This window comes from Gigantopelta aegis, chromosome 10 (assembly GCF_016097555.1).
Source record: "Gigantopelta aegis isolate Gae_Host chromosome 10, Gae_host_genome, whole genome shotgun sequence".
NCBI classification, from domain to species: Eukaryota; Metazoa; Mollusca; class Gastropoda; order Neomphalida; family Peltospiridae; genus Gigantopelta; species Gigantopelta aegis.
Window position 1 is genome coordinate 90,368,924 of NC_054708.1, and position 17,523 is coordinate 90,386,446.

The window sequence follows — 17,523 nt, forward strand, 5'->3', positions numbered from 1 at the left end:
GAATGTCTATAGTATTAATGATGCAGTGTAAATGTGACATGTAGAAGATAAATACGGATGTCTATAGTATTAATGATGCAGTGTAAATGTGACATGTAGAAGATGAATACGGATGTCTATACATGTAGTATTAATGATGCAGTGTAAATGTGACATGTAGAAGATGAATACGGATGTCTATACATGTAGTATTAATGATGCAGTGTAAATGTGACATGTAGAAGATGAATACGGATGTCTATAGTATTAATGATGCAGTGTAAATGTGACATGTAGAAGATGAATACGGATGTCTATAGTATTAATGATGCAGTGTAAATGTGACATGTAGAAGATGAATACGGATGTCTATAGTATTAATGATGCAGTGTAAATGTGACATGTAGAAGATGAATACGGATGTCTATAGTATTAATGATGCAGTGTAAATGTGACATGTAGAAGATGAATACGGATGTCTATAGTATTAATGATGCAGTGTAAATGTGACATGTAGAAGTGTAAATGTGACATGTAGAAGATGTAAATACGGATGTCTATAGTATTAATGATGCAGTGTAAATGTGACATGTAGAAGATGAATACGGATGTCTATACATGTAGTATTAATGATGCAGTGTAAATGTGACATGTAGAAGATGAATACGGATGTCTATAGTATTAATGATGCAGTGTAAATGTGACATGTAGAAGATGAATACGGATGTCTATAGTATTAATGATGCAGTGTAAATGTGACATGTAGAAGATGAATACGGATGTCTATAGTATTAATGATGCAGTGTAAATGTGACATGTAGAAGATGAATACGGATGTCTATAGTATCAATGATGCAGTGTAAATGTGACATGTCGAAGATGAATACGGATGTCTATAGTATTAATGATGCAGTGTAAATGTGACATGTAGAAGATGAATACGGATGTCTATAGTATTAATGATGCAGTGTAAATGTGACATGTAGAAGATAAATACGAATGTCTATAGTATTAATGATGCAGTGTAAATGTGACATGTAGAAGATGAATACGGATGGCTATAGTATTAATGATGCAGTGTAAATGTGACATGTAGAAGATGAATACGGATGTCTATAGTATTAATGATGCAGTGTAAATGTGACATGTAGAAGATGAATACGGATGTCTATACATGTAGTATTAATGATGCAGTGTAAATGTGACATGTAGAAGATGAATACGGATGTCTATACATGTAGTATTAATGATGCAGTGTAAATGTGACATGTAGAAGATGAATACGGATGTCTATAGTATTAATGATGCAGTGTAAATGTGACATGTAGAAGATGAATACGGATGTCTATAGTATTAATGATGCAGTGTAAATGTGACATGTAGAAGATGAATACGGATGTCTATACATGTAGTATTAATGATGCAGTGTAAATGTGACATGTAGAAGATGAATACGGATGTCTATAGTATTAATGATGCAGTGTAAATGTGACATGTAGAAGATGAATACGGATGTCTATAGTATTAATGATGCAGTGTAAATGTGACATGTAGAAGATGAATACGGATGTCTATACATGTAGTATTAATGATGCAGTGTAAATGTGACATGTAGAAGATGAATACGGATGTCTATACATGTAGTATTAATGATGCAGTGTAAATGTGACATGTCGAAGATGAATACGGATGTCTATAGTATTAATGATGCAGTGTAAATGTGACATGTAGAAGATGAATACGGATGTCTATACATGTAGTATTAATGATGCAGTGTAAATGTGACATGTAGAAGATGAATACGGATGTCTATACATGTAGTATTAATGATGCAGTGTAAATGTGACATGTCGAAGAGAATGATGTCTATACAGATGATGCAGTGTAAATGTGACATGTAGAAGATGAATGATGCTATAGTGTAGTGTAAATGTAGTATTACGGATGACAGTGTAAATGTGAAATGTAGAAGATAAATACGAATGTCTATAGTATTAATGATGCAGTGTAAATGTGACATGTAGAAGATGAATACGGATGTCTATACATGTAGTATTAATGATGCAGTGTAAATGTGACATGTAGAAGATGAATACGGATGTCTATAGTATTAATGATGCAGTGTAAATGTGACATGTAGAAGATGAATACGGATGTCTATACATGTAGTATTAATGATGCAGTGTAAATGTGACATGTAGAAGATAAATACAAATGTCTTTTGTATTAATGATGCAGTGTAAATGTGACATGTAGAATATAAATACGAATGTCTATAGTATTAATGATGCAGTGTAAATGTGACATGTCGAAGATGAATACGGATGTCTATAGTATTAATGATGCAGTGTAAATGTGACATGTAGAAGATGAATACAGATGTCTATACATGTAGTATTAATGATGCAGTGTAAATGTGACGCATAGAAGATAAATGCGAATGTCTATAGTATTAATGATGCAGTGTAAATGTGACATGTAGAAGATAAATACGAATGTCTATAGTATTAATGATGCAGTGTAAATGTGACATGTAGATCATCTATATAATGATGCAGTGTAAATGTGACATGTAGAAGATACGGATGTCTATAGTAAATACGAATGTCTATAGTATTAATGATGCAGTGTAAATGTGACATGTAGAAGATGAATACGGATGTCTATACATGTAGTATTAATGATGCAGTGTAAATGTGACATGTAGAAGATGAATACGGATGTCTATAGTATTAATGATGCAGTTTAAATGTGACATGTAGAAGATGAATACGGATGTCTATACATGTAGTATTAATGATGCAGTGTAAATGTGACATGTCGAAGATGAATACGGATGTCTATAGTATTAATGAAGCAGTGTAAATGTGACATGTAGAAGATGAATACGGATGTCTATACATGTAGTATTAATGATGCAGTTTAAATGTGACATGTAGAAGATGAATACGGATGTCTATACATGTAGTATTAATGATGCAGTGTAAATGTGACATGTAGAAGATTAATACGTAAGTCTATGCAGATAGTATTAATGATGTAGTGTAAATGTGACATGTAGAAGATGAATACGGATGTCTATACATGTAGTATTAATGATACAGTTTAAATGTGACATATAGAAGATGAATACGTAAGTCTATGCAGATAGTATTAATGATGCAGTGTAAATGTGACATGTAGAGGATAAATACGGATGTCTATACATGTAGTATTAATGATGCAGTGTATGCGCTAACACTGAATCCATGCACATGGTGCGTGGGATGCATTGTTTAAGATCATTGTGAAACACGTATGGTAATTGCGACATCATATTTCGTAATAATAGCTGGTATTGTAACTGTGACGCATTCTCTTTAGGCATGCACTCTCTACGTAGTGTGACAAAATATATGTGTTGTTGGTGTAATTGTATCCATGGTAATAGTGACAAAATGTTTATGTAACCAGTAATAAATTGCTTCTGGTAATTGTGACACGTTGTGGTAATGGTATCACAGTGTCTGATAATTATGAAACATTGTACTTAACTGTGTTATCTGGTTTGCACTCAACTGATTTGCGTGTTTATTAATTACTGGACGCGGTATAGAACCAGTGTTAAAATGAGTACGTTTACATTATTAAACTTATTTTTCAGTTGTATGTGGTTGTGAAAAGTACCTCTAATACGACAATATCTGGGGACAGCAGTGTGTCAACTGTAGCGACTATCAAAATTAACATTACACTGGTAACGAATAACACAGCTCCCAGATTTACCAAAGGTACGTAACTCTGTAGCAACATTCAACTGGTTGTCGCATTCACCTTGTCATGTGACTTCCTCACCAAACATCAATTAATACATTGATTTGCTCTAGTGGCATCGTTAAACAAAACAAACTTCAATTTGTTCCTACCACACGTCCATGTGTTCATATAAAAAAGTGACAATGGTAGATAAATACGTGTCCACTATAAAGTGACAATGGTAGATAAATACGTGTCCACTATAAAGTGACAATGGTAGATAAATACGTGTCCACTATAAAGTGACAATGGTAGATAAATAAGTGTCCACTATAAAGTGACAATGGTAGATAAATAAGTGTCCACTATAAAGTGACAATGGTAGATAAATAAGTGTCCACTATAAAGTGACAATGGTAGATAAATACGTGTCCACTATAAAGTGACAATGGTAGATAAATACGTGTCCACTATAAAGTGACAATGGTAGATAAATAAGTGTCCACTATAAAGTGACAATGGTAGATAAATAAGTGTCCACTATAAAGTGACAATGGTAGATAAATACGTGTCCACTATAAAGTGACAATGGTAGATAAATAAGTGTCCACTATAAAGTGACAATGGTAGATAAATACGTGTCCACTATAAAGTGACAATGGTAGTAGTCCACTATAAATGACGTGTCCACTATAAAGTGACAATGGTAGATAAATACGTGTCCACTATAAAGTGACAATGGTAGATAAATAAGTGTCCACTATAAAGTGACAATGTGTCCACTATAAAGTGACAATGGTAATAAGTGTCCACTATAAAGATTAAGGTTAGGTTCGCCACAAATAACACAGCTCCCTCTGTTGCGTCACTTCCTCTTCGCTCCTCCATACGCTGCTTTATATTAGGAATGGGGAGGGGTGGGGAGGGGGGGGGGGATCAGTGCTACAGTAGATGTATTTGTTTTCAGTGGGGCAGAGGTAATGCCTTTGTAAGATTGTCACATGTATGTTAAAGCATTGTGCAATGGTGTAGTTGTGTGAGTATTTGGACGAGTGTTACATGTGTGTTAGTGCACTGTGCAATGGTATAGTTGTGTGAGTATTTGGACGATTGTCACATGTATGTTAAAGCATTGTGCAATGGTGTAGTTGTGTGAGTATTTGGACGATTGTCACATGTGTGTTAAAGCATTGTGCAAAGGTGTAGTTGTGTGAGTATTTGGACGAGTGTTACATGTATGTTAGTGCACTGTGCAATGGTGTAGTTGTGTGAGTATTTGGACGAGTGTTACATGTATATTAAAGCATTGTGCAATGGTGTAGTTGTGTGAGTATTTGGACGATTCTTACATGTGAGTTAAAGCATTGTGCAATGGTGTAGTTGTGTGAGTATTTGGACGATTGTTACATGTGTGTTAGTGCATTGTGCAATGGTGTAGTTGTGTGAGTATTTGGACGAGTGTTACATGTGTGTTAGTGCACTGTGCAATGGTGTAGTTGTGTGAGTATTTGGACGAGTGTTGCATGTGTGTTAGTGCACTGTGCAATGGTGTAGTTGTGTGAGTATTTGGACGATTGTTACATGTGTGTTAGTGCATTGTGCAATGGTGTAGTTGTGTGAGTATTTGGACGAGTGTTACATGTGTGTTAGTGCACTGTGCAATGGTGTAGTTGTGTGAGTATTTGGACGAGTGTTGCATGTGTGTTAGTGCACTGTGCAATGGTGTAGTTGTGTGAGTATTTGGACGAGTGTTACATGTGTGTTAGTGCACTGTGCAACGATGCAGCTGTGTGAGTATTTGGACGATTGTTACATGTGTGTTAGTGCACTGTGCAATGATGTAGTTGTGTGAGTATTTGGATGATTGTGATATGTGTGTTAGTGCACTTTGCAATGATGTGGTTGTGTGAGTATTTGGACGATTGTTACATGTGTGTTAGTGCACTGTGCAATGATGTAGTTGTGTGAGTATTTGGATGATTGGTATATGCATGCTAGTGCACTGTGAAATGATGTAGTTGTGTGAGTATTTCGACGATTGGTATATGCATGCTAGTGCACTGTGCAATGGTGCAGCTGTATGAGTATTTGGACGATTGTTATATATATGTTAGTGCACTGTGCAATGATGCAGACGTGTGAGTATTTGGACGACTGTTATATCTGTGTTAGTGCACTGTGCAATGATGCAACTGATCTGTCTCTTTCTTAAGAACTATATTAATTCTGATTATAAGGTCACAGTTCATGATATACGAGACACAGTTCTATAGAGTTCCCCAGACACATCCATTCGCTCCTGCATAGTATGTTTATGTCTTCTCATTTCCTTTTAAAATATATGCTGCTGCTATATTCTCCACACTGACTCATCAATTATAATTCCAAGAGTTACACCTTTCTTGCCGTTCAGTTATACCTTCCTTACCGTTCAGTTACACCTTTCTTACCGTTCAGTTGCACCTTTCTTACAGTTCAGTTACACCTTTCTTACAGTTCAGTTGCACCTTTCTTACAGTTCAGTTACACCTTTCTTACAGTTCAGTTGCACCTTTCTTACAGTTCAGTTACACCTTTCTTACAGTTCAGTTGCACCTTTCTTACAGTTCAGTTACACCTTTCTTACCATTCAGTTACAGCTTTCTTACCGTTCAGTTACAGCTTTCTTTCTGTCCAGTGCAGCATTCTTACTGTTCAGTTACACAGTAGCCATCAATTACATTTTCTAATTGTTCAGATACAGCTTTCTTACCGTTCAGTTACACCTTTCTTACCGTTCAGTTATAGCTTTCTTACCGTTCAGTTACACCTTTCTTACCGTTCAGTTACAGCTTTCTATCCCTCCAGTGCAGCATTCTTACTGTTCAGTTACAGCTTTCTTACCGTTCAGTTACAGCTTTCTTTCCGTTCAGTTACAGCTTTCTTTCCATCCAGTTACAGCTTTCTTACTGTTCAGTTACAGCTTTCTTTCCGTTCAGTTACAGCTTTCTTTCCGTTCAGTTACAGCTTTCTTTCCATCCAGTTACAGCTTTCTTACTGTTCAGTTACAGCTTTCTTACCGTTCAGTTACAGCTTTCTTTCCGTTCAGTTACACCTTTCTTACTGCTCAGTTACAGCTTTCTTTCCATTCAGTTACACCTTTCTTACCGTTCAGTTACAGCGTTCAGTTACAGCTTTCTTTCCGTTCAGTTACACCTTTCTTTCCGTTCAGTTACAGCGTTCAGTTACAGCTTTCTTTCCGTTCAGTTACAGCTTTCTTTCCATCCAGTGCAGCATTCTTACTGTTCAGTTACACAGTAGCCATCAATTACATTTTCTAATTGTTCAATTCTAGCTTTCTTACCGTTCAGTTACAGCTTTCTTACCGTTCAGTTGCACCTTTCTTACAGTTCAGTTACACCTTTCTTACAGTTCAGTTACACCTTTCTTACCATTCAGTTACAGCTTTCTTACCGTTCAGTTACAGCTTTCTTTCTGTCCAGTGCAGCATTCTTACTGTTCAGTTACAGCTTTCTTACTGTTCAGTTACAGCTTTCTTTCTGTCCAGTGCAGCATTCTTACTGTTCAGTTACAGCTTTCTTACTGTTCAGTTACAGCTTTCTTACCATTCAGTTAGTTTTCTTTCTGTCCAGTGCAGCTTTCTTACTGTTCAGTTACAGCTTTCTTACTGTTCAGTTACAGCTTTGTTATCGTTCAGTTACAGCTTTCTTTCCGTTCAGTTACACCTTTCTTACCATTCAGTTACAGCTTTCTTACCATTCAGTTACAGCTTTATTTCTGTTCAGTTACAGATTTCTTTCCATCCAGTGCAGCATTCTTACTGTTCAGTTACACAGTAGCCATCAATTACATTTTCTAATTGTTCAGTTACAGCTTTCTTTCCGTTCAGTTACACCTTTCTTACCGTTCAGTTACAGCTTTCTTACCGTTCAGTTACAGCTTTCTTTCCATTCAGTTACAGCTTTCTTACCGTTCAGTTACACCTTTCTTACTGTTCAGTTACAGTTTTCTTTCTGTCCAGTGCAGCATTCTTACTGTTCAGTTACAGCTTTCTTACTGTTCAGTTACAGCTTTCTTACCATTCAGTTAGTTTTCTTTCTGTCCAGTGCAGCTTTCTTACTGTTCAGTTACAGCTTTCTTACTGTTCAGTTACAGCTTTGTTATCGTTCAGTTACAGCTTTCTTTCCGTTCAGTTACACCTTTCTTACCATTCAGTTACAGCTTTCTTACCATTCAGTTACAGCTTTATTTCTGTTCAGTTACAGATTTCTTTCCATCCAGTGCAGCATTCTTACTGTTCAGTTACACAGTAGCCATCAATTACATTTTCTAATTGTTCAGTTACAGCTTTCTTTCCGTTCAGTTACACCTTTCTTACCGTTCAGTTACACCTTTCTTACAGCTCAGTTACACCTTTCTTTCCGTTCAGTTACACCTTTCTTACAGCTCAGTTACACCTTTCTTACAGCTCAGTTACAGCTTTCTTACCGTTCAGTTACACCTTTGTTACAGTTCAGTTACACCTTTCTTACAGCTCAGTTACAGCTTTCTTACAGCTCAGTTACACCTTTCTTACAGCTCAGTTACACCTTTCTTACAGCTCAGTTACACCTTTCTTTCCATCCAGTTACAGCTTTCTTACTGTTCAGTTACACCTTTCTTACCATTCAGTTACACCTTTCTTACCGTTCAGTTACACCTTTGTTACAGCTCCGTTACACCTTTCTTACCGTTCAGTTACACCTTTGTTACCGTTCAGTTACACCTTTGTTAAAGTTCAGTTACACCTTTCTTACCGTTCAGTTACACCTTTGTTACAGTTCAGTTACACCTTTCTTACAGCTCAGTTACACCTTTCTTACAGCTCAGTTACAGCTTTCTTACAGCTCAGTTACACCTTTCTTACAGCTCAGTTACACCTTTCTTACAGCTCAGTTACACCTTTCTTACAGCTCAGTTACACCTTTCTTTCCATCCAGTTACAGCTTTCTTACTGTTCAGTTACACCTTTCTTACCATTCAGTTACACCTTTCTTACCGTTCAGTTACACCTTTGTTACAGCTCCGTTACACCTTTCTTACCGTTCAGTTACACCTTTGTTACCGTTCAGTTACACCTTTGTTAAAGTTCAGTTACACCTTTCTTACCGTTCAGTTACACCTTTGTTACAGTTCAGTTACACCTTTCTTACCGTTCAGTTACACCTTTGTTACAGTTCAGTTACACCTTTCTTACCGTTCAGTTACACCTTTGTTACAGTTCAGTTACACCTTTGTTACAGCTCCGTTACACCTTTCTTACCGTTCAGTTACACCTTTCTTACCGTTCAGTTACACCTTTGTTACAGTTCAGTTACACCTTTCTTACCGTTCAGTTACACCTTTGTTACAGTTCAGTTACACCTTTGTTACAGCTCCGTTACACCTTTCTTACCGTTCAGTTACACCTTTGTTACAGTTCAGTTACACCTTTGTTACAGCTCCGTTACACCTTTCTTACCGTTCAGTTACACCTTTGTTACAGTTCAGTTACACCTTTGTTACAGCTCCGTTACACCTTTCTTACCGTTCAGTTACACCTTTGTTACAGTTCAGTTACACCTTTGTTACAGCTCCGTTACACCTTTCTTACCGTTCAGTTACACCTTTCTTACCGTTCAGTTGTACCTTTCTTACAGTTCAGTTACACCTTTATTACAGCTCCGTTAAACCTTTCTTACCGTTCAGTTACAGCAGGGCTCGAACTTAACAGTGGCAACGACGCCATTTGCCGTCGGTGAGATATAAACTGCCATCGGTCGGGGGCGTCACTGATTGCTCTTTTGTGCCGCTGGATAAAAAGTACTGCCGTCGGTAAAGCTCCTCACCGACACTACAGCTTTCTTACCGTTCAGATACAGTGTTCTTACCATTCAGTTATACCTTTCCTACCATTCAGTTACACAATGGTCGTAAGTTTTTGAACATTGAAATCGTTTCTCCTTCTGATCTGTAGGATGATATTAGTAGACGTTCGTTAACTTGAGTGGTTAGTTTTTTTTCTAAATTATTAAACATTATGTTTATTATTTCAGCGCTGTATTCATATGATCTTTATTTTCTGGCCAAGAAGTCACAGACTTTGGATCTAGGTATTGTTGCTATTGACGACCAGGGCGATACTGTACTTTACCAGATAGCTGACAAGACACCAAAGGTTAGTAGGCCTATTTCACTGAAAATTAGTTCATAGGTGTATATTGTTTACTGGTGTATATAGTTTACTGGTGTACACAGTTTACTGGTGTATATAGTTTACTGGTGTATATAATTTACTGGTGTTATATAGAGGGTTCCGCGATATGTGTTAAAAATAGCAATATTACCCATACCTCTGTGCAGCCGGCCATTGTGGAAGGCAAACAATAGCGTTTCATTGTTGTATACAAATACGAGCTTCGCAGTTTAAGATTTATAACGTTTTGTGTGTGGTTGGGTGAGGGATGTTGGTGTTTACATAACTCCTTTTACGGTTTAGCTGATTAGTTGTCCGAGTATTTCGCTTTACGGTTCAGTAGAAAGAGAGCGGGTTCCAGAACCGTCTGCTAGTTTTCGTCGCCCACGTGACGTACCTCGTCCAACCGGTGGATTCCTTCTTCCCGCCAATCTCTATATGGTCATATACCAGTAGACGTTCCGTCTCCAGGGGTGTTAGGCGGCAGACCATTTTCACAGTCTATATCCGGTCGTCGACTGGTCGCGAGGCACCACACTCTCCCCCATTTTATAGAGGAGGAGGTCACCTCCCGAACTTCCAGGGAACACCAAACACTTCTCCATCTGGTCATTGGTTCAGATTCATCCGGGCCAGGATTCGATGAACATCCATGAATAAACAGGCTTGTTGGAATCATCCAGGGTTCCATATCATTATAAGTTAAAACTACCCCCCCAAAAGAAACAGTCATCTCACATTGGTTAAAAAAATACTGGCTTATCTGGTGGTGGCATCCAGAAAAGCAGTTAAAGTTATATCCATGAATATTAGGGTTATGCATTAAGCACAGTTAAAGTCACATCCAGGAATATTAAAGTTATTGAAACACCAAAAACTATTCCTTAAATAACACTTTAAGTTGAACACTTAAAAAGTTAAACACTTAAAAGTTAAAAAGTTAAACAGATAACTAACTTCCATCTATACCTTCTATGCAAATGTCAATCAAGGCAACTATGTTACACTATACTACACAAACCTACCAAAAAACTGGTCCATCATATTTTACCCTATATGATGTTGGCCTCCTAATTAAATCATTAATAAAAAATCATAAACCAAATAGCTATCCCATAACTTAGTAATAGTTAATTAAAAATTAACTATTATTTCCCCACAAAATAATTTGGGACCCTCTCCATAAGGAACACAAGATCCAACATAATCTGGGACCCTCTCCCTAAGGAACACAAGATCCAACAGGATTTGGGACCCTCTCCCTAAGGAACACAAGATCCAACAGGATTTGGGACCCTCTCCCTAAGGAACACAAGATCCAACCGGGTTTGTGACCCTCTCCCTAAGGAACACAAGATCCAACAGGGTTTGGGACCCTCTCCCTAAGGAACACAAGATCCAACCGGGTTTGTGACCCTCTCCCTAAGGAACACAAGATCCAACCGGGTTTGGGACCCTCTCCCTAAGGAACACAAGATCCAACCGGGTTTGGGACCCTCTCCCTAAGGAACACAAGATCCAACAGGGTTTGGGACCCTCTCCCTAAGGAACACAAGATCCAACCGGGTTTGGGACCCTCTCCCTAAGGAACACAAGATCCAACAGGGTTTGGGACCCTCTCCCTAAGGAACACAAGATCCAACAGGGTTTGGGACCCTCTCCCTAAGGAACACAAGATCCAACCGGGTTTGGGACCCTCTCCCTAAGGAACACAAGATCCAACCGGGTTTGGGACCCTCTCCCTAAGGAACACAAGATCCAACCGGGTTTGGGACCCTCTCCCTAAGGAACACAAGATCCAACCGGGTTTGGGACCCTCTCCCTAAGGAACACAAGATCCAACAGGGTTTGGGACCCTCTCCCTAAGGAACACAAGATCCAACCGGGTTTGGGACCCTCTCCCTAAGGAACACAAGATCCAACCGGGTTTGGGACCCTCTCCCTAAGGAACACAAGATCCAACAGGGTTTGGGACCCTCTCCCTAAGGAACACAAGATCCAACCGGGTTTGGGACCCTCTCCCTAAGGAACACAAGATCCAACAGGGTTTGGGACCCTCTCCCTAAGGAACACAAGATCCAACAGGGTTTGGGACCCTCTCCCTAAGGAACACAAGATCCAACCGGGTTTGGGACCCTCTCCCTAAGGAACACAAGATCCAACCGGGTTTGGGACCCTCTCCCTAAGGAACACAAGATCCAACAGGGTTTGGGACCCTCTCCCTAAGGAACACAAGATCCAACAGGGTTTGGGACCCTCTCCCTAAGGAACACAAGATCCAACCGGGTTTGGGACCCTCTCCCTAAGGAACACAAGATCCAACAGGGTTTGGGACCCTCTCCCTAAGGAACACAAGATCCAACATAATTTGGGACCCTCTCCCTAAGGAACACAAGATCCAACAGGGTTTGGGACCCTCTCCCTAAGGAACACAAGATCCAACAGGGTTTGGGACCCTCTCCCTAAGGAACACAAGATCCAACAGGGTCTGGGACCCTCTCCCTAAGGAACACAAGATCCAACAGGGTCTGGGACCCTCTCCCTAAGGAACACAAGATCCAACCGGGTTTGGGACCCTCTCCCTAAGGAACACAAGATCCAACAGGGTTTGGGACCCTCTCCCTAAGGAACACAAGATCCAACAGGGTTTGGGACCCTCTCCCTAAGGAACACAAGATCCAACCGGGTTTGGGACCCTCTCCCTAAGGAACACAAGATCCAACCGGGTTTGGGACCCTCTCCCTAAGGAACACAAGATCCAACCGGGTTTGGGACCCTCTCCCTAAGGAACACAAGATCCAACAGGGTTTGGGACCCTCTCCCTAAGGAACACAAGATCCAACCGGGTTTGGGACCCTCTCCCTAAGGAACACAAGATCCAACAGGGTTTGGGACCCTCTCCCTAAGGAACACAAGATCCAACATAATTTGGGACCCTCTCCCTAAGGAACACAAGATCCAACAGGGTTTGGGACCCTCTCCCTAAGGAACACAAGATCCAACAGGGTTTGGGACCCTCTCCCTAAGGAACACAAGATCCAACAGGGTCTGGGACCCTCTCCCTAAGGAACACAAGATCCAACAGGATCTGGGACCCTCTCCCTAAGGAACACAAGATCCAACCGGATCTGGGACCCTCTCCCTAAGGAACACAAGATCCAACCGGGTTTGGGACCCTCTCCCTAAGGAACACAAGATCCAACCGGGTTTGGGACCCTCTCCCTAAGGAACACAAGATCCAACAGGGTTTGGGACCCTCTCCCTAAGGAACACAAGATCCAACCGGGTTTGGGACCCTCTCCCTAAGGAACACAAGATCCAACAGGGTTTGGGACCCTCTCCCTAAGGAACACAATATCCAACATAATTTGGGACCCTCTCCCTAAGGAACACAAGATCCAACAGGGTTTGGGACCCTCTCCCTAAGGAACACAAGATCCAACAGGGTTTGGGACCCTCTCCCTAAGGAACACAAGATCCAACAGGGTCTGGGACCCTCTCCCTAAGGAACACAAGATCCAACAGGATCTGGGACCCTCTCCCTAAGGAACACAAGATCCAACCGGATCTGGGACCCTCTCCCTAAGGAACACAAGATCCAACCGGATCTGGGACCCTCTCCCTAAGGAACACAAGATCCAACAGGGTGTGGGACCCTCTCCCTAAGGAACACAAGATCCAACAGGGTGTGGGACCCTCTCCCTAGGGAACACAAGATCCAACCGGGTTTGGGACCCTCTCCCTAGGGAACACAAGATCCAACAGGGTTTGGGACCCTCTCCCTAGGGAACACAAGATCCAACCGGGTTTGGGACCCTCTCCCTAGGGAACACAAGATCCAACCGGGTTTGGGACCCTCTCCCTAGGGAACACAAGATCCAACCGGGTTTGGGACCCTCTCCCTAGGGAACACAAGATCCAACAGGGTTTGGGACCCTCTCCCTAGGGAACACAAGATCCAACAGGGTTTGGGACCCTCTCCCTAGGGAACACAAGATCCAACAGGGTTTGGGACCCTCTCCCTAGGGAACACAAGATCCAACAGGGTTTGGGACCCTCTCCCTAGGGAACACAAGATCCAACCGGGTTTGGGACCCTCTCCCTAAGGAACACAAGATCCAACAGGGTTTGGGACCCTCTCCCTAAGGAACACAAGATCCAACAGGGTTTGGGACCCTCTCCCTAGGGAACACAAGATCCAACAGGGTTTGGGACCCTCTCCCTAGGGAACACAAGATCCAACCGGGTTTGGGACCCTCTCCCTAAGGAACACAAGATCCAACCGGGTTTGGGACCCTCTCCCTAGGGAACACAAGATCCAACCGGGTTTGGGACCCTCTCCCTAGGGAACACACGATCCAACAGGGTTTGGGACCCTCTCCCTAGGGAACACACGATCCAACCGGGTTTGGGACCCTCTCCCTAGGGAACACACGATCCAACAGGGTTTGGGACCCTCTCCCTAGGGAACACAAGATCCAACAGGGTTTGGGACCCTCTCCCTAGGGAACACAAGATCCAACAGGGTTTGGGACCCTCTCCCTAGGGAACACAAGATCCAACTGGGTTTGGGACCCTCTCCCTAAGGAACACAAGATCCAACCGGGTTTGGGACCCTCTCCCTAAGGAACACAAGATCCAACCGGGTTTGGGACCCTCTCCCTAAGGAACACAAGATCCAACCGGGTTTGGGACCCTCTCCCTAAGGAACACAAGATCCAACAGGGTTTGGGACCCTCTCCCTAAGGAACACAAGATCCAACATAATCTGGGACCCTCTCCCTAAGGAACACAAGATCCAACAGGGTTTTTCATGGCTGATACCTTCCCTCCCCCTCACAAAAGGATGGAAAAGGTCCGCATCAGCCAGGAAAAAAATATTTTTATTTCCTGTTTTATCTTCTCACTAGTATATACTTACCTGAGGAGAGACCCCTTAAAATTAAGGTATTTTCCCAATTACCCAAAATCCAACCCCCTTCCTGGGACATCTTCTATTATTGCTTACCCACAGGTCTCCCATACCCAATTAACTGTTCCCCAAGTGGATGCTGAACACCAACCATTCACCTGAAAGACGTTTAACTGGATAATATTGTTAGACCTGAAATAAAACATTAAGATTATACATATAATACTTTATTTTGAGTTTAACCTAATTTTTTTGTCTTAAAAGACCCCCACCACCATTAAAATATATCACCAGTGAAAATCCCCCACCATATTGAAATAATTAATTTCAATATTTAAATTAAATACATATCACATGGCTGAGATAAGTAATTATGAATGATATGGAAGGGTGTTCCAACCCGTTCCATACATACATGACGATAACCTACTGAGTTAATAATAACCCCCCCCCCCCCACACACACACACACACCTCCCTTCTTGCAGGTTAACAAGCCCATACAAGCGCCATGCGTTGGAAACAGTGCTCTGCAGCACTGCCCCCAGAGATGTGTGGCGAACCCGGGCCACCTCATCTGCCACCTCGCCGAGGTAACTTGGGCCGCTAGGGCCTTGTCCCCTCAGTCCAATGTTAGGGGCATTTGTCTCCAGGAGGAGACGATCGACGGGTATAAGCAGCACCGCTGTTCCCCATCCATTGCGAACACATTCCCTGAGATCTCAAAATATGCCTCTGGGAACAGTCTGCGGGCATCCTGAACAGCCTGACGCCCCCCGTCAAAAGAGGTTAGGTGCAGTAGTTGCGACGGTAGGCACCTCTCCTGGAGGAGAAGGATACACGGCCGCTAGAGGACCACGACTCCTGGTCCCTCCAAGTCCCTGCCTTAGACGAATAGTCTAACCCCACGAAGACGGCCACCCCATTTTTAGTGGCCATCTGCTCCACCCATCCCCGGTCCGCATCTTGGACAGTGGTAGCGAACCGGGGATGAATCCCTACCACCACCTTCCATGCCGGGTAACATTCCACTGAAAGTGGAAAGTGGCCCGGCTCGTTGTACACAGACACCCCACCCACCACATCAATGGTGGGACAGGGAGTGCGGTGTGGGTAGTGGTACTGCACCACTTACTCCAAACTGGGAGCTGTGCCCAGTTTCATTACCTGGGCACACGACTTCGGATGGAAATGGGCATCCACCCCTTGGAGACTATCCCTCCCCATGACTGATGGCGCAGGAGAAGCCGCCCAGCTCTCACTGGGCTCTGCTTCACCTGAAACCATCGGAGTGTTGTCCTCCACTGGTAACGACTCCACGCTCCTTGTGATCACTAAACTTCCAGGGGCATCATCCCCAGAGGTCTCGGCCCACGCCGGGATACACTTTGTACAGGGAAGCTCCACCTCAGGAGCCAGCTCAGGAACCAACGGCAGTCGTCCAGGGACAACAACACCACCACGTGTAGCAACGCCCTCCAGTGGATGAGCGCCACCACGCTCAACACTGGATGTAGCATAAACTGCTAAGATGGCTTGGAGGGTTCCGACACAGGTGATCCCGGTGGAGACCAGGACAGAATGGGCTGGGGGAAACTCACCCCTGGCGTAAACATGGGTGGACGAAACCCCAGTGGAAGCCAGGGTAGAATAAGTCCCAGCGGAAACTGGGGCAAACCAGGCCTGGACACAAACAGTCCCGGTGGAAACCTGGACGGACGCGCTCGTCCTCCCCCAATCCGTCGCCCCCAAGATCCCCCTTCCTCTCCCCCGGGGTAAGGAATCTGGAGGGGGAGAGCCCTCCTCTGGGTCCCTCGGCAATACTGCCGAGAAGGGAGGGATGTCTGGCAGGGAATCCTCTGACTGGAGTGATGACGCCTCCTCGGGTAGAGGTGACCTCGCCGCCGCCTGTGGAGACACACTTACCTCCCCCAGCTCCTCTTCCTGGGGTGACGGGCCCACCTCCACGGGCTCCTCTTCCTGGGGTGACGGGGCCCACCTCGACTGGCTCCTCTTCCTGGGGTGACGGAGCCCACCTCGACTGGCTCTTCCTGGGGTGACGGGGCCCACCTCCACGGGCTCCTCTTCCTGGGGTGACGGGCCCACCTCGACTGGCTCCTCTTCCTGGGGTGACGGGGCCCACCTCGACTGGCTCCTCTTCCTGGGGTGACGGGGCCCACCTCGACTGGCTCCTCTTCCTGGGGTGACGGGGCCCACCTCCACGGGCTCCTCTTCCTGGGGTGACGGGGCCCACCTCGACTGGCTCCTCTTCCTGGGGTGACGGGGCCCACCTCCACGGGCTCCTCTTCCTGGGGTGACGGGCCCACCTCGACTGGCTCCTCTTCCTGGGGTGACGGAGCCCACCTCGACTGGCTCTTCCTGGGGTGACGGGGCCCACCTCCACGGGCTCCTCTTCCTGGGGTGACGGGGCCCACCTCGACTGGCTCCTCTTCCTGGGGTGACGGGGCCCACCTCGACTGGCTCCTCTTCCTGGGGTGACGGGGCCCACCTCGACTGGCTCCTCTTCCTGGGGTGACGGAGCCCACCTCGACTGGCTCTTCCTGGGGTTCCGGGGCCCACCTCCACGGGCTCCTCTTCCTGGGGTGACGGGGCCCACCTCCACGGGCTCCTCTTCCTGGGGTGACGGGGCCCACCTCGACTGGCTCCTCTTCCTGGAGTGACGG